Source organism: Salmo salar, chromosome 20 (assembly GCF_965601325.2).
Source record: "Salmo salar chromosome 20, fSalSal1, whole genome shotgun sequence".
In the NCBI taxonomy this organism is placed as follows: Eukaryota; Metazoa; Chordata; class Actinopteri; order Salmoniformes; family Salmonidae; genus Salmo; species Salmo salar.
The window spans coordinates 17,311,711-17,328,741 of record NC_138310.1 but is presented as its reverse complement, the minus strand read 5'-3'; the positions used below and the strand labels follow the sequence as shown (position 1 = coordinate 17,328,741).

Below are 17,031 nucleotides of genomic sequence, written 5' to 3'. Positions count from 1 at the left end.
AGCAAGGTTTTTTTTCAATAATAATTTTTACCAGTCACATGAATATATAGAAAACAAGGATAATGGTGATTCTAGCAACGTTAGAGACATGTTATCTGGCCAGCTAACATGCTATAATTTCATCTAAATAGAATAAGCTAGCTAGAAGTAGCATGTATGATGGAAACAGTGAGTGACAGGGACACATTGCAAGGCTGTAATGAAGTTAACTGTGATTTGGCTAGCTAGTTCTGTGAACATGTTTCTAAACAAATTGTTATTTTTAGCAGCTAGATGGTGAAAAACTAAACAAGTTCTCTATCACAGACCATTGCACAAAATAGTATAAGATAGCTAACTAGCAAGCTAGCTACTTTTATACTGACTGCTTTGCTGGAGCAGCTATTCTGCCTCATATCAGTAGATGTTACTGTTGCTTGCAATACAATTCATCCTATAAAGTTTATACTGCCTGCCTGTGCATTTCAAGTAACTGACATTCTGACTGTTCCGATGTTTTGACAGTGGGAACCTAACAAAATGTTCTGGACAAATGCAATCGTTTGTGTTGCTCCTCAGGTCATTTACACATGGTATTTTTTTGTAGTTCACTATCCAGATGTCTGCTGGTATTACAAGAAGTAATAATTGTATATGCTTAAATGGTGGGTGGGAGGTTTTATAGGGCAGGGGTTGGGGATTTGAAAAATGTGCTGTGCCCAGCGAGCCAGTAAGCCATTGCAATTGTTGGCCAATATACATTAATCACTAGCACAAACTTAAAGCATAAGAAAACTGCTGCCTACTATATACAGAGAGTGATTTGCCGTGGCAAATGGGGTGGGGATTTCTGTCAATTATACCAGCAGATAAAGCTTCCGATCATTTCTTACAGTTGTATAAGCTACCGCATAGGGCCTATTAATTGATCCCCCTCTGTACAATATCTTTCACAAATCCTCTATTGATTATAGCCTGTTACTGTAGCCTATCCGTTAACACATGCATCATAATATTTATCAATTGCACTATGAATGTCAAATTGCAGAGAAATATTAATTGAGTAGTATAGAATGACATGTATCCTTCTGGATTCATTATGTATTTGTCCATTACCAAAAAACAGGTTATGGATGGTTCTGCATAATAAATACAACCAATTATATTCCTGAAATTATGCTAGAGATAAGGAACAGGCAAATCCGAGATTGTGCCGTGTCGATCCATGTGGGGTTGGTGGTAGCCTACAAAGGTGATGATGGAATTAGAGGACAGGGGGGACAATGTGCAGCCTTTTTTAATCATTAGCCATTAGAAAGTTTCTCATGGTTAGAGATGGTATTCTGTTTGGCGTTGTAATAATAATACTAATTTGATGCGTGCTTATATTTGTCCTATTTCAGACATATACAACTGTGTATTAATACATATGTATGAATTGGAAATGTATTTTGCATATCCCACTCTCGCTAAATCCCCCTTGCAGCAATTAGGGTTAAGTGCGTTGCTCAAGGTTACAGATTTTTCACCTTGTTGGATTTACGCTCTCTGCTAGATTATCTGCTGCCCTAAATAGGTGTAACAGGTGAGGAGTATGTGCGCACTGGACAAACAGTTCAAATGGGGCAGAGATTATGTTCTTTCCCTTTTTTCATGTCCGCTCTTATTGAATGAAAATGCCTCTAATAATTTGTGTTCATCACGTAATGTAGAGAGAGACAAAGCATAATCTAATAATGATGTTCTGCTGTGGGAAATAACTAAGTACTGTATACCCCTTTCAAACACAATTCCTGTAGATCATGAGGGTGTCTGTGCCTGGCAGCCTCGTCGGGAAATTCGGGGCACACACTCTCTTTGTAGCAGCTTTCAGGCTCTTAATGGGCCCAACCAAGTACCAGATGAGGTAATGCTCTCTTTACAGATTACTTGTGGTAAACTATTGAGCAGACCTGCACAAAAATGCTATTGATGTTTCGAAATACTACAGGTCTGCTGTAACCTTATATCAAATCTATTAACAGAATTATATTTGATAGGTCATGGATGCCTTCTTTGCCCTAGAGAGTTCGGTATGTATGCAAAATGTATGTTTACGTATTTCCTACTTAAACGTCTTTGCGCTCAAATGTCATTCACATCTCTTAATTAAGCGTCATCAGAAAGTGTTGGCGATCGGCTTGGGGAGTTGAACTAGCAACCTTTCAGTTACTAGCCCAATGCTCTTAACCACTAGGCTACCTGCTTCCCCACAACAATATTTTTGCATCCCAGACAACTCCCATAACTTAATTAAATGTTCTGGTAACCTTTAAAGAACTTATACCAGGTGTTTTTCCAACAGTCTTACAACATTATAGGAACGTCCTGTGCAACCTAACTTAAATATTGTATGAATGTCATCACAATTGAGTATATTTTGTGTTTTGGGAACCTCTCTCTTCTAATTTACCCACACTGTTCCCACAATCTAATTAAATGTTCTGGGAACCTTTAAGGAACTGATACAAACCATATCTGAATGTCAGCACAACTGGACAGTTCTAGTGTTTTGGGAACCTATCTCTTGTCATATCCCCACAATGTTCCCACAACGTATGAAACATTCTGGGAACCTTTAAAGAGAAGATCAAAATGTATTCTGGGAACTAAGGGCAGTCCAAATGATTAGTCAAGCAAGGAAAGTTTGCAACGTAAGCCGCTCAGCCCTCGTTTTTAGTCGAGTTTGCGAGTGTACAATCCACTAAGAAAAGTCTGCGAAAACTTAAAACATCAATGGAGTTCTTCAAAAGTTCCAGCTAGGCAGGCTAACGTTAGTTAGCTAATTAATTTGCTAGCTATCATAAAGTAGGCATATATTAATAATTATATATTTAATATAAGTAGACATGCAATCATAATTGACTGTAGCGCATATGAAGCACCCACAAGCTACCGGTGGCTGAAAACTCAATCATCGCGGGATGAACTAGTGACGAATTTCTGGTCAAGGGTGGTTCATTTAAAAATCATTCCTTCCTCCCTCGCCCTGCAAGTGTATACTCGTCAGATGTCATGATACGTCATCAGAAGTGTCCATTTAATTTGAGGGCTGAGGGGATAGGGTGTGTCTTTTAAGTGTTTGGACTGTTGCCTTTATGAGATTATGATTGACAAAAGAGCGAGATTATTTTTATTTGTCACGTCACCAGAATAAGACTCCCGACATTAATTAATAGTCAGAGTAGAGGACCTTGTGCATTTCAGGTAAAATAACAACCTAATGTTTATATCCCAGGACAAATTAGCTAGCAACAGCAAGCTAGCTAAATAGGACAAATTAGCAAGCAACTGCAAGCTAAATTGCCATAAATGTTTAATGCTTTTTGACCTGTCCCCAAATTAATGTCATTGGTTTAGAGTTTGTTTTGATATTTTAACCTGCGTGTCGGATCGCGTTTGGTGTAGGGGGACAAAATAAATGTATGCACGATGGCGCAAGTGCGCAGCCGGTTTGGGTTCCGTGTAAGGCTACAAGCACCATGCTCTTACCCTAACGCGTTGACCATTGGAACATTTTTAATTGAAGAGTAAAGACTGAGTCACCTGCTCCATTCAATCAATATCTGCACTGAACTCATGCATCATACAAGTATCATTAATACTGAACACGTACAGAATTGAAGCATGACAGGAGAGCGCTGTATAACATATCACCATGTACTTGATTGCTATGCCAATGCCTTAGTCTCACTAGACTGCAGTTCAGTTGGCACTCATCCATTTAGTATAGATGCCCATGCTATGGTAGGTCCCCATCTGTTCCCAAAATAAGGCAGCAGCACTTCAAAACACTGAAATGTTAGATAACAGCTTCTAATGGCTCAGTGTGAATCTGAACTGGCACCCAATTCCCTTTTTACTGCACTACATTTGACCAAAGCACGCAGCCTAGGTTACTGGTAAATTAGTGCATATAGGGAATAAGGGGCCATTTCAGATGCAGACTGACTGCCTTTTAGCAGAAACTGAGGGGTCTGTCAGTGCTGTTGAATGGGAATAATAAATGAGGACATGGGCCAGCTCAGACAAAACATCTGTTTTCCTTCAAGCTCTAGTTGCACCTAGGCGGCTCCAAGAAGCACAATGTGCCAATATGTTTAACTTTTCAGGATCCATTTTAATAGCCGGGGCAAGGGGTGGATCCAGCACAGAAACCTCTACAGTGGATTCGCAAAACCTCATTGGCACACTTAAAGAGATAAATAATCTATTTTCAGGGGTTGAGAAGACAAGTACATTCACCTGAGAATTACTGCAGAGAGGAAAGTGATAAATCACACCAATAAAAGGGAGTTACTGTCTGATATCTTTTGATAGTCTATGAGAAGACATGTCCCTATAAATCAGACACTGATTCATTTAGGGAGATATTTTCAACTAGCTTTGATGGGTAAAGGCATCAAGAAAATAGCTTTCAATTAAGACAGTGAAAAACAGGGTAGTAGTGACAAAAGGTTAGCAATAGGCTCACAAAAAGATAATATTGAAATGTCCCCCATCCACAATCCCTTCTTCATATGCATCCAGTCACAAAGCTTTAATACGATAAAGATGTGAACATTGTCAGAAAACAAGCACCATTATTTCACATCATCTGGGGTCCCGTAGTGTCACTTTTAAAAAAATCCTCAGACTTTGCATTATGGAGACCATGACAATGTCAAATACCACTTTATGTACTTACAGTTGTTTATTTTATTTAACTAGGCAAGTCAGTTAAGAACAAATTCTTATTTACAATGACGGCCTACACCAGCCAAACCCGGACGACGCTGGGCCAATTATGCACTGCCCTAAGGGACTCCCAATCATGGCCGGTTGTAATACAGCCTGGATACGAACCAGGGTCTGCAGTGACACCTCTAGCACTGAGATGCAGTGCCTTAGACCGCTGCGCCACTTGGGAGCTGTGAAGATATTCAGTACAACAGACCACATTCTGTCCCCACAACAACCATTGAACCTAGTATATAGTTCAGTAAGTATTTTCTTCTCAAGCACTGGCTGTTTATTACTTCATGAACTACATATTGGATTTAGTATGTGGACAATGGCTGTGCTACAGTAGGTCTTCATCTTTTGAGTACACATTTCTGATGTTTATTTTTTTGGCTACATTCTTTAAATAACTCAAAACAAAATAACTTTTGATTGCTTTCTCTAGAAAACTGTTTAGTGGCAGATCTTTGTCAGACTCAGTAGAACATATTCTAAGTATAGTTGCTGCCACCTAGTGGCTGAAAAATAAAATGTATAAGTGACATTTTTTTTGCATAACCAAGTAGCACTATTTATTTTCTGTTGAAAATGTCCCATTAAAAAAGGGGTTTGAAGCCCAGTCCTGCCTCTCTCAGGATGGGTTCAGCGGGGCTACCCCTGATTGGGGTGGGTCTGTGGGGGGTAAACAGACTCCCTCTGGGAGGGTCACCCAGCAGAGGAGCCACTCTGGACCAGAGGGGTTTGGACGGACTAGTCCTCTTCTAGGGCGGTGGGGGTTTCCAGGCTATGGTTAACAAGACATTGACACAAATTTGATATATTAAACCAAAGTTGACCCAAAAAAATACACTACATTTAAAAATATATATTTCCTATCTTTCAATTAATACAACAAAAATCACCTACTCAGCATCTACTGTAAATAAGCTACAACATACACTGAGGACATTTATTGCATTTACTAATAAAATAAATAAATAGTATTTTTGACAAGCATAAAAACAGCAGCATAAAATGCAGCTCAATGACCTATGAAGTTGAAGGCAGGTGCTCTTGGAGAGGGGTCCCATCTTGGACAGGATGTGGTTGTAGTTGGGCGTACAACACGGTTTAAGGCCCAGGACTCCTGTCTTGAAGTGACACAGGTGTGTGGTGGCCTTGAGAGGGAGCAAAGAGGCCCTGATGATCTGGAGCATGTACATAGTATTCAAAAAGTATTCAGACCCCTTGACTTTTTCCCACATTCTGTTACGTTACAGCCTTATACTAAAAAATATATATTTTTTTTTTAAGTAAAATCTCAGCAATCTACACACAATGCCCCATAATGACAAAGCAAACTGTTTTTTTTTATTTTTTTAATTTGAGCAAATTTATAAAAACTAAAGAACAGAAATACCTTATTTATATAAGTATCCAAACCCTTTTCCTATGAGACTTGAAATTGAGCTCAGGTGCATCCTGTTTCTATTGATCATCCTTGATGTTTCTACAACTTGGAGTCCATCTGTAGTAAATTAAATTGATTGAACATGATTTGGAAAGGCACACACCTGTCTATATAAGCTCCCACAGTTGACAGTGCATGTCAGAGCAAAAACCAAGCCCCGAGGTCGAAGAAATTGTCCGGAGAGCTCTGAGACAGCATTGTGTCGAGGCACAGATCTCGGGAAGGGTACCAAAACATGTCTGCAGCACTGAAGGTCCCCAAGAACACTGTGGCCTCCATCATTCTTAAATGGAAGATGTTTGGAACCACCCATAACTCTTCCTAGAGCTGGCCACTCGGCAAAACTGAGCAATCGGGGGAGAAGGGCCTTGGTCATGGCGGTGACCAAGAACCCGATGGCCACTCAGACAGAGCTCCAGAGCCCCTGTGTGGAGATGGGAGAATTAGACTAACGTAGAAAACGTGAAGGGGTCTGAATACTTGTAGGAGACACGTATGCACTGTAGGAGACACGTATGCACTGTAGGAGACCGGTATGCATGCCATTTGAGAAACATAGTGATCTAGATACACATGTTGAGTTTCTTGATCAGTATGCCATGTGGCAACAATATTCTAACTCTTGCACCATAGAAAACCCATGAACAGTCATTTCTATTTAATAATTAGCTGCATAAAACTATTCTGCTGTAGTCCTCTATTGACAGCTTTCTCCAAGACTATATGCTAATGTCAGTGAATTTTGTCCCTCTCTTCTCAACCTGCACAATGGCTACTAGTGCACTAGCTTACAGTGGAATTACACTTGAATTGGATGCTAGGCGAGCAGTATATGTGCAGTCTCCAGTACCTCTCTGGGCCAGGGCCGATCTTGAACTTGTGGAGGGAGTCTCCCTCTGGGTTGAAGTCCTTCATGGCAGGCCATTTTGCCATCAGAGCAGCACTGTCCAACACAGTCAACAGCTTCTGCATCATCTGGTTCCATAGACGATTATCTACATAAACGCAATGCTTACACTGCTATAATTTTCATTCCCATCACTTATTTTTCTTGAGGACAAGTTTGAGGGTGAAGGCAGCTGCCTGTTAGATGGTCTCCAGCGGTCCTCTCACGTCCCTCTCCTCCTCCAGCTCTCTTCCCAGCCTGTCTGCCTAGGCCCAGCTCCTCCAACACTGAGGCCTGCTCCTGCCTGTAGGAGCACAGAGGGTTGGGGTTAATTCCTAATTTAGTTATTCAATATAAATTGGGTTGAAAACAAAAACCAGGAATCAGACTTTTTCACAGAGTTCCATGCATGAGTTCCATTGAAGTTCAATAGATCTTGTGAGAATGTTATTTGAACACATCTCTCACTTGTTGCTGGCATTTAAGGCATTCATGTAACAACAATTACTGAGGGAGCACCTGACATTTAAATGTCAGGCTGAATCAATCATTTTTGTCTGACATGAATAAGATATATCTTTCTTACATATCAACGTCAGTTAGCCAGGCAAAATACAAATTGTATCATGTACAGTCGGGGTGTACAGTGCTGAAATCCTACTAATTTTGGGTTCTCAAAGGCATTGATAAATTCATTACACTGACTGCTCAGAGAACAATCACTGAATGACAAGGAACAAAACTAGCAGAGACTGCGACCCTCCAGGACCAAAATTGGGCACCCTTGATGTAGAGCACAGGAACTCTGGAGTCAAATTTGATTCTGAATGGAATCATCAGACCTTAGGGCATGCATCTCTCCCAGCAGTGCAATATGGTCCTCCTGAACCCTGGCATAGCTCAAGAAGAGAGGAAGGTAACTAGTCAGTGGTCAGATCAGACTTCAGAGAGGCCCCGATATTATCATGCGGCGGTGTCAATTCACTGAAATTTACATTTTAGTCATTTAGCAGACGCTCTTATCCAGAGCAACTTACAGTAGTGAGTGCATACATTTCATGCATTTTTTTTGTTTTTTGTACTGGGCCCCTGTGGGAATCGAACCCACAACCCTGGCATTGCAAACACCATGCTCTACCAACTGAGCCACAGAAATCATGCACTCTCCCTCACACACACCCCCCTCTGGTTGCCGAGGCTCTTGCGGGTCATCTTGTTGAACGGGGGCTCCAGGGTCTCCAGCTCTCTGCAGATCAGTTTCTCTCTCTCCTTCAGGTCCTTGTTCTTCTCTGGCAGCTGCTTGCTCTTGTCCGACAGCCGGCTGAGCTGGGCTGTCACAGATACATTATGGTCGTCTCTGGCATATTCCTGTCCGACATGCGCCGGAACTCAGCTGCCACTTGCTACTGCATCCCTTAGTCTAGAGCAGGGTTCCCCTGGATTTAACAAATGACATCAATAAGGGATCATAACTTTCACCTGGATTCACCTGGTCAGTCTGTCATGGAAAGAGCAGGTGTTCTTAATGTTTTGTACACTCAGTGTCTCTATGGCATTGACCTGTCGCTGTCCAGTATGGCCTTCCTCTCTAGGCTGTAGTTGACTGTGTGATGCTCCTGTCTCTACTTCCCGAGCTGCTCCTCCAGGCGGGCCATCAGCTCCTCCTTCTGCACACGGGACTCCTCCGGCGCTTCCGGCTTACCCGCTGCATGGGGATGGAGTGAGGAGTAATACAATGAAATGATCAACGTTTATTAATCTTGAATTCAAACCACAGGATCAGGTATGGTTGGAGCTGGTTTGAAATAAAAGCCTGGTGGTGGATCATGTGAATGGGATGATGTGGTATCAAGGTTCTTTATCTCACCAAGAACCATGTTCTCAAAGGTGAGCTTGTCCTTGTTCTCCTGCAACTCTTGGCGGAGTTGACGGAGCTGCAGTCCCCCCAGTTGCTCTGACAGGTCTGTGAGCTCATCCTCCTTCTGGGCCAGCGAGCACTTTAAATAGAGCCCCCTGTCCTTCTCAACAGTAAAAGACTGAGAGGAGAAGTCCTTGTTGTTGCACCTCCAACTCATCACATTTGTGCTGATATCTGGAAAGACAGTGAGAAAATAGGATGACATTTAAATAGGGGGGAATTCAATCATGGAAACTTGATTGGTAGTTTAAAAGCATAAATGATTTAGTTTTATTTCATTTATTTTTATGGTTGATTTCGTACTAATGGACAGTATTTAATAAATAATTATTTTGATGACTTGCATTAATGAGTGATTCGTGTTTGATTGCCTATTTTACCGTAATGGCTATGATGGGTTGTCTTTACCCTACCCTACGTGGTTACATTAGGGACACACCCTTCACACCACTTCGATACAGTGATTTTTCGCTAACCCTTTGCATAACCTTAACCTCAGTCTTCTAACCTGCTACGTTAATTATCCTAACCTTCTGCGAAAAAGGCTTTCTCGGTTACGTTAGGCTATAGACGTCTACTAGACGTTTCAACAATAATCTGACAGTGTGTCCACGCGCAACATTACTTCTCACTCAAACCATCAGCCTGTACTAGCCTAAAATATACACAGCCAATGAAAACTCTCACTTTTCCAGTCTCGTTTCTGCGACCTGTAGAAATATATGCCACCTTGACAACGCGTCGTCAAAACACTTTGTCTCCAAATCCCATGTCCTCTTTCTCGGTTGATTTATCTCTGCTTTTCATTCTATTTTGGGGGGAGGTCATTTTTTCCAGCGATTGCGCTATAGAACAACTTCTTCTATGGTATAACGGCGTTTGCAACAATGAAATGTGCATTCCGCCACCTAGTGTACGGGTGGATAATAATAATCCCAAAATATTTTTTGGGGGGGGTAAAAATAAAATATCATACTAACTACCCAAAAACTGATCAACCAAATAAAATCAACCTGCTTTTCTGTAAAAACCTCAGTTGCAACATTTTCCATTCCCAGATTATTCGAAATTGTACTTCTTCTATGGAGTAATGGCGTTCGCAACAATTAAATGTGCATTCTCCCACCTACTGTGCGGATGAATAATAAGGATCCCAAAAAAGGAAAAACATTTGGGTAAAAATAAAATATCATACTAACTACCAAAAAAATAAATTAACTAAACAAAATAAACCTGCTTTTCTGTAAAAACCTCATTCTAATCAGGTCCTAACACAGGCTCAGAAGCCTTCTGTGAGGGCAGGACATTTCCTTGTGACAAAAGTCCTTGTAGTGTTTCTGCTGTGAATTCTTGGAGCCCCAAAAACTTTTCGGCTGCAGATATATCCAGTAACTTGGACCTCTTAGACACTTGCGCTGCACAATTAATCACTGTGGCTATAAATGCCCCAAAATCCACCTTCCTCACAATGAGTGTATCCAGATCACCCGATTTACTTAGAACACTGGCAACTGATTGCAATTCATCCACTGCCATATCTTCAACACTGTTGCCTCTTGCCCCTTCAACTCCTCCATATAGGAGATCTCTGGCAGCCCTGATCCTTGACACATTACATTACATTACATTACATTTAAGTCATTTAGCAGACGCTCTTATCCAGAACGACTTACAAATTGGTGCATTCACCTTATGATATCCAGTGGAACAACCACTTTACAATAGTGCATCTAAATCTTTTAAGGGGGGGGGGGGGGGGGGGGGGGGGGGTTAGAAGGATTACTTTATCCTATCCTAGGTATTCCTTAAAGAGGTGGGGTTTCAGGTGTCTCCGGAAGGTGGTGATTGACTCCGCTGTCCTGGCGTCGTGAGGGAGCTTGTTCCACCATTGGGGTGCCAGAGCAGCGAACAGTTTTGACTGGGCTGAGCGGGAACTGTGCTTCCTCAGAGGTAGGGGGGCCAGCAGGCCAGAGGTGGATGAACGCAGTGCCCTTGTTTGGGTGTAGGGCCTGATCAGAGCCTGAAGGTATGGAGGTGCCGTTCCCTTCACAGCTCCGTAGGCAATCACCATGGTCTTGTAGCGGATGCGAGCTTCAACTGGAAGCCAGTGGAGAGAGCGGAGGAGCGGGGTGACGTGAGAGAACTTGGGAAGGTTGAACACCAGACGGGCTGCGGCGTTCTGGATGAGTTGTAGGGGTTTAATGGCACAGGCAGGGAGCCCAGCCAACAGCGAGTTGCAGTAATCCAGACGGGAGATGACAAGTGCCTGGATTAGGACCTGCGCCGCTTCCTGTGTGAGGCAGGGTCGTACTCTGCGAATGTTGTAGAGCATGAACCTACAGGATCGGGTCACCGCCTTGATGTTAGTGGAGAACGACAGGGTGTTGTCCAGGATCACGCCAAGGTTCTTAGCACTCTGGGAGGAGGACACAAGGGAGTTGTCAACCGTGATGGCGAGATCATGGAACGGGCAGTCTTTCCCCGGGAGGAAGAGCAGCTCCGTCTTGCCGAGGTTCAGCTTGAGGTGGTGATCCGTCATCCACACTGATATGTCTGACAGACATGCAGAGATGCGATTCGCCGCCTGGTTATCAGAAGGGGGAAAGGAGAAGATTAATTGTGTGTCGTCTGCATAGCAATGATAGGAGAGACCATGTGAGGATATGACAGAGCCAAGTGACTTGGTGTATAGCGAGAATAGGAGAGGGCCTAGAACAGAGCCCTGGGGGACACCAGTGGTGAGAGCGCATGGTGCGGAGACAGATTTTCGCCACGCCACCTGGTAGGAGCGACCTGTCAGGTAGGACGCAATCCAAGCGTGGGCCGCGCCGGAGATGCCCAACTCGGAGAGGGTGGAGACACCTTGACCCTAACAGGGCACTCAAGTTACATTTACATTTTTTTTTACATTTTAGTCATTTAGCAGACGCTCTTATCCAGAGCGACTTACAGTAGTGAATGCATACATTTCATTTCATGCATTTTTTTTTCGTTTTTTTGTACTGGCCCCCCGTGGGAATCGGACCCACAACCCTGGCATTGCACACACCATGCTGGCGTTGCAAACACCATGCTCTACCAACTGAGCCACAGGGAAGGCTAAAATATATATATATTAAACAAGACATTTCCGTTAAGAACAAATTCTTATTTACAATGATGGCCTAGGAACAGTGTGTTAACTGCCTTGTTCAGGGGAACAACAACAGATGTTTACCTTGCCAGCTCAGGGATTTGATCTAGCAACCTTTCGGTAACTGGCCCAACGCTCTAATCACTAGGCTACCTACCGCCCCAGACTCAAGGAAGTCCAGAGTATGATCCCCACCACAGTTGCAACATTTTTCATTCACAGATTCTTCAATATCATACTTCTCCCGTTTGCAAACATTTGACACGTGACCATATCCTTTACGATTTCCACACTAATGGTTTTGACACAAATGCTCTCACCGGATACCTCACATATCCAAGTAGAGTCTCCTCAAACAACAATATCGACAGGCTTTTCTCCTTCCTTCCATTTACCATACGGGTCAGGCGACGTGCACTGACCACTCCTGGGACTTTCTGACTAAGATACTCATCTATATCCAACGAAACTCCAGCTATAATTATTTTGGCAGGTGCCCTATTCCCAAGATCAATACATGTTACAGGGACATTTTAGCCAGATCCAGTGCACACTTCTATTCTTCATCAACACAATTAACCAAAACAAGGCCGCTTCTAGTTACTTTGATTGAATCCATCTTTCTCACTGGTTTCTTTACAGTCCTCGATATTACAAAAGGATTTCCCAAATCAATCTCCTTGTCCAAAAAAACGCAGCCCAATAACAAATGCATTATTGGTCCTTGTCTTCTACTACAACTTTTGCTTGTTTTGTTCCATTCTTTGATTTCACTATTTTCCACTCATTATCACACACTTCACTTGCCACACTTTTGGATTCAAGCACAGTCTTTTATATATTTGATTTTTATTGTATAACATTTTTTATTGCAGAAACACAGCATACATATAATAAGTATACAAACAGACAATGATAACATGCTAGGGGGTACAACAAATTACAGATTGGGCTCCCGAGTGGTGCAGCGGTCTAAGGCACTGCATCTCAGTTCTAGAGGTTTCACTACAGACCTTGGTTCGATTCCAGCCTGCATCACAACCGGCCGTGATTGGCCCAGCATTGTCCGGGTTGGGGTTTGACTGGGGTAGGCTGTCATTGTAAATAAGAATTTGTTCTTAACTGACATGCTTAGTTAAATAAAAATAAGACCTTAAAAGATACATTGATTGTTTTAACAGCTTTCTTATTAGAAGAATGTATAATGTTCTTAATATACTGCTCAAATTCCTTATAGAAAATGGAAGAGTGTTTTTTTATTAGTGAATTTACATTTATGAATATGAAATTCTTCCGTTAGCACAATTAGATTTACGAGGTAAAATTGTTTTTCTTTATCCTTATTATAATTAAGGAAAACGAGCAGCAGATTCTCCCATAAAAAACTAAAGTCATCAAGAATATTAACAATTATAAAACTATATATATCTTGCCATAATTTCTATAATTTCTTTACATGTAGACAATGCCAAAATAAATGCAAAACTGTTTCTGGTTGCTCAACAAAAAAAAGTACAGTTAAAGTTAATGTATTTTTTGAGTTTCTTCAGGTAATGATTCGCAGGGTAATACTTACGGATAATTCTGAAAGAGACCTCTTTGACCTTGTTAACAAGCAGGTATGTGTGGTAATAAGTATACTTTTTTCCAACAGATATTGACAAATGTATTCCAGTAAGTTGTGGCATAAGGAATAAATACAATATCTCTTTGAAATAAAGCATGTATAGATTTGTAGTTCTGAGGGAGCAAGGAGAAACACATTTTTCCTATTGGAGAGTCAACTGGATTAAGCGAGGGTAGCTCAAGAAGGTGAGGTCTGGTTACACCTCTAAATAACATGAGAGTTCCAGATGGAATATCAAAGACGATGGTGAACTCTAGGTGTAACAGGGATATTGTGACAAGATAAAAATTGCGTAACAATCTTTCTGCATTAATAAGTTGACTCACCAGCAGGATATGATTATTAAACCAGTTCTTAAAAAATTAAGATTTGTTTCTAACAAAATATCCTTATTGTTCCAAATGAAATACCTATGTTGGGAAAAATTATATTTATATATTAATGACCACACTAAGAATACTTGTCTGTGAAAAGCAGTTAATTTTGTAGGAATCTGATCAATGTTATACACTGCTCAAAAAAATAAAGGGAACACTTAAACAACACAATGTAACTCCAAGTCAATCACACTTCTGTGAAATCAAACTGTTCACTTAGGAAGCAACACTGATTGACAATAAATTTCACATGCTGTTGTGCAAATGGAATAGACAACAGGTGGAAATAATAGGCAATTAGCAAGACACCCCCAATAAAGGAGTGGTTCTGCAGGTGGGGACCACAGACCACTTCTCAGTTCCTATGCTTCCTGGCTGATGTTTTGGTCACTTTTGAATGCTGGCGGTGCTTTCACTCTAGTGGTAGCATGAGACGGAGTCTACAACCCACACAAGTGGCTCAGGTAGTGCAGCTCATCCAGGATGGCACATCAATGCGAGCTGTGGATAGAAGGTTTGCTGTGTCTGTCAGCGTAGTGTCCAGAGCATGGAGGCGCTACCAAGAGACAGGCCAGTACATCAGGAGACGTGGAGGAGGCCGTAGGAGGGCAACAACCCAGCAGCAGGACCGCTACCTCCGCCTTTGTGCAAGGAGGAGCAGGAGAAGCACTGCCAGAGCCCTGCAAAATGACCTCCAGCAGGCCACAAATGTGCATGTGTCTGCTCAAACGGTCAGAAACAGACTCCATGAGGGTGGTATGAGGGCCCGACGTCCACAGGTGGGGGTTGTGCTTACAGCCCAACACCGTGCAGGACGTTTGGCATTTGCCAGAGAACACCAACATTGGCAAATTCGCCACTGGCGCCCTGTGCTCTTCACAGATGAAAGCAGGTTCACACTGAGCACGTGACAGACGTGACAGAGTCTGGAGACGCTGTGGAGAACGTTCTGCTGCCTGCAACATCCTCCAGCATGACCGGTTTGGCGGTGGGTCAGTCATGGTGTGGGGTGGCATTTCTTTGGGGGGCCGCACAGCCCTCCATGTGCTCAGAGGTAGCCTGACTGCCATTAGGTACCGAGATGAGATCCTCAGACCCCTGGGTTGGCCCTGGGTTCCTCCTAATGCAAGACAATGCTAGACCTCATGTGGCTGGAGTCTGTCAGCAGTTCCTGCAAGAGGAAGGCATTGATGCTATGGACTGGCCTGCCCGTTCCGTGACAATCGAAGGCTTTATAAAAGTCTAAGAAGACAATAAAATTATCTTCGAAGATTAGATCAGAATAGTCAATAATTATCTTAGGGATCAGGCCCCTTTTTCTCAATTTCTGCCTGAATGACGTGCCCAAAGCAAACTGCCTGTAGCTCAGGCCCTGAAGCCAGGATATGCATATTATTGGTACCATTGGAAAGAAAACACTTTGATGTTTGAAGAAATGTTAAAATAATGTAGGAGAATATAACACAATAGATATGGTAGGAGAAAATCCAAAGTAAAACCAACCGGAATTCTTTTTTTTGAGAGACCATCCTCTTAGAATTGCAAGAGAAAGCTCATATTGTAAAATTCCTTATGGCTTCCACAGGGTGTCAGCAGTCTATGTTCAAAGTTTCAGGCTTGTAACTTCAAAAGAAATAAGAGATGAGTTTTTGTATGAGGACACAGTCTTGAAAATCCGTGTCTTTGCGTGCCATGATGAAGTTGCGCACCTGCTAAAATCGGTTTCCTATTGAACATACTTCTTTCCGAAAGATATATTATAGTTTGATTACATTTTAGGGTGTCTGGGGAGTAAATACAAACGTATTTTGACTTGTTGAAACAAAGTCTAGAGGTAGATTTTCGGATTCCTTTCTCTGCAAGTTGAACGAGTGGATTACTCAAATCGATGGCGCCAACTATACAGACTTTTTGGGATATAAAAAAGGATTTCATCTAAAAAAACGACACTACATGTTATCTCTGGGACCCTTTAGATGACAAATCAGAGGAAGATTTTCAAAAAGTACGTGAATATTTAATCTTTATATGTGAATGTATGAAACCTGCGCAGGTGGAAAAATATTTGGATATGGGGCGCCATCCTCAAACAATCGCATCGCATGTTTTCGCTGTAATAGCTACTGTAAATTGGACAGTGCAGTTAGATTAACAAGAATGTAAGCTTTCTGCCGATATAAGACACTTATATATACCTAAATGTTTAACTGCTATAATAACTATTAGAATTTATTTGAATTACGCTCCCTCCAGTTTCACCGGAAGTTGACCCACTAGCGGGACACCGATCCTTAAGTCTAACACCAGTCGAATATTGTTAGATAGACAGTAACAGTCAAAAGTTTGGACACACCTACTCATTCAAGGGTTTTTCTTTATTTTTACTATTTTATACATTGTAGAATAATAGTGAAGACATCAAAACTATGACATTACACATGGAATCCTGTAGTAACCAAAGAATTGTTAAACAAATCAAAATATATTGTATATTTGAGATTCTTCAAAGTAGCCACCCTTTGCCTTGATGACAGATTTGCACACTCCTGGCATTCTCTCAACCAGCTTCACCTGGAATGCTTTTCCAACAGTCTTGAAGGAGTTCCCACATATGCTGAGCACTTGTTGGGTGCTTTTCCTTCACTCTATGGTCCAACACATCCCAAACCATCTCAATTGGGTTGAGGTTGGGTAGTTGTGGAGGCCAGGTCATCTGATGCAGCACTCCATCACTCTCCTTCTTGGCCAAATAGCTGTTACACAGCCTGGAGGTATACCAATAAAGAAAACCCCTTGAATGAGTAGGTGTATCCAAACATTTGACTGGTACTAGATGTCTATTTCTCATGAAGCCAGATTGGGTCTCTTCTATAATTGAGTCCAATACTGCCTTCATTTTT

The 17,031-nt window shown here is 41.9% G+C and overlaps 2 long non-coding RNA genes across 5 annotated transcripts in view; one reads left to right on the top strand and one right to left on the bottom strand.

Moving 5' to 3' along the window:
• The window catches only part of LOC145862392 (uncharacterized), a 386,091-nt gene that overhangs the window by 195,113 nt on the left and 173,947 nt on the right, over positions 1-17,031 (top strand). The window lies entirely within an intron of this gene.
• LOC106580023 (cilia- and flagella-associated protein 157) lies at positions 4,544-9,845 on the bottom strand. Of its 4 annotated transcripts, none has more exons than XR_014381814.1 (6): positions 9,682-9,845; positions 8,944-9,168; positions 8,256-8,781; positions 6,294-7,380; positions 5,770-5,897; positions 4,544-5,524 (listed from the first exon to the last, which is right to left on the bottom strand). It is a non-coding gene; the product is annotated as a cilia- and flagella-associated protein 157 (long non-coding RNA). The 4 variants fall into 4 exon arrangements; XR_006760872.2 differs by having other exon boundaries at positions 5,770-6,614; positions 7,041-7,380; XR_014381813.1 differs by having other exon boundaries at positions 5,770-7,380; positions 8,256-8,512; positions 8,637-8,781.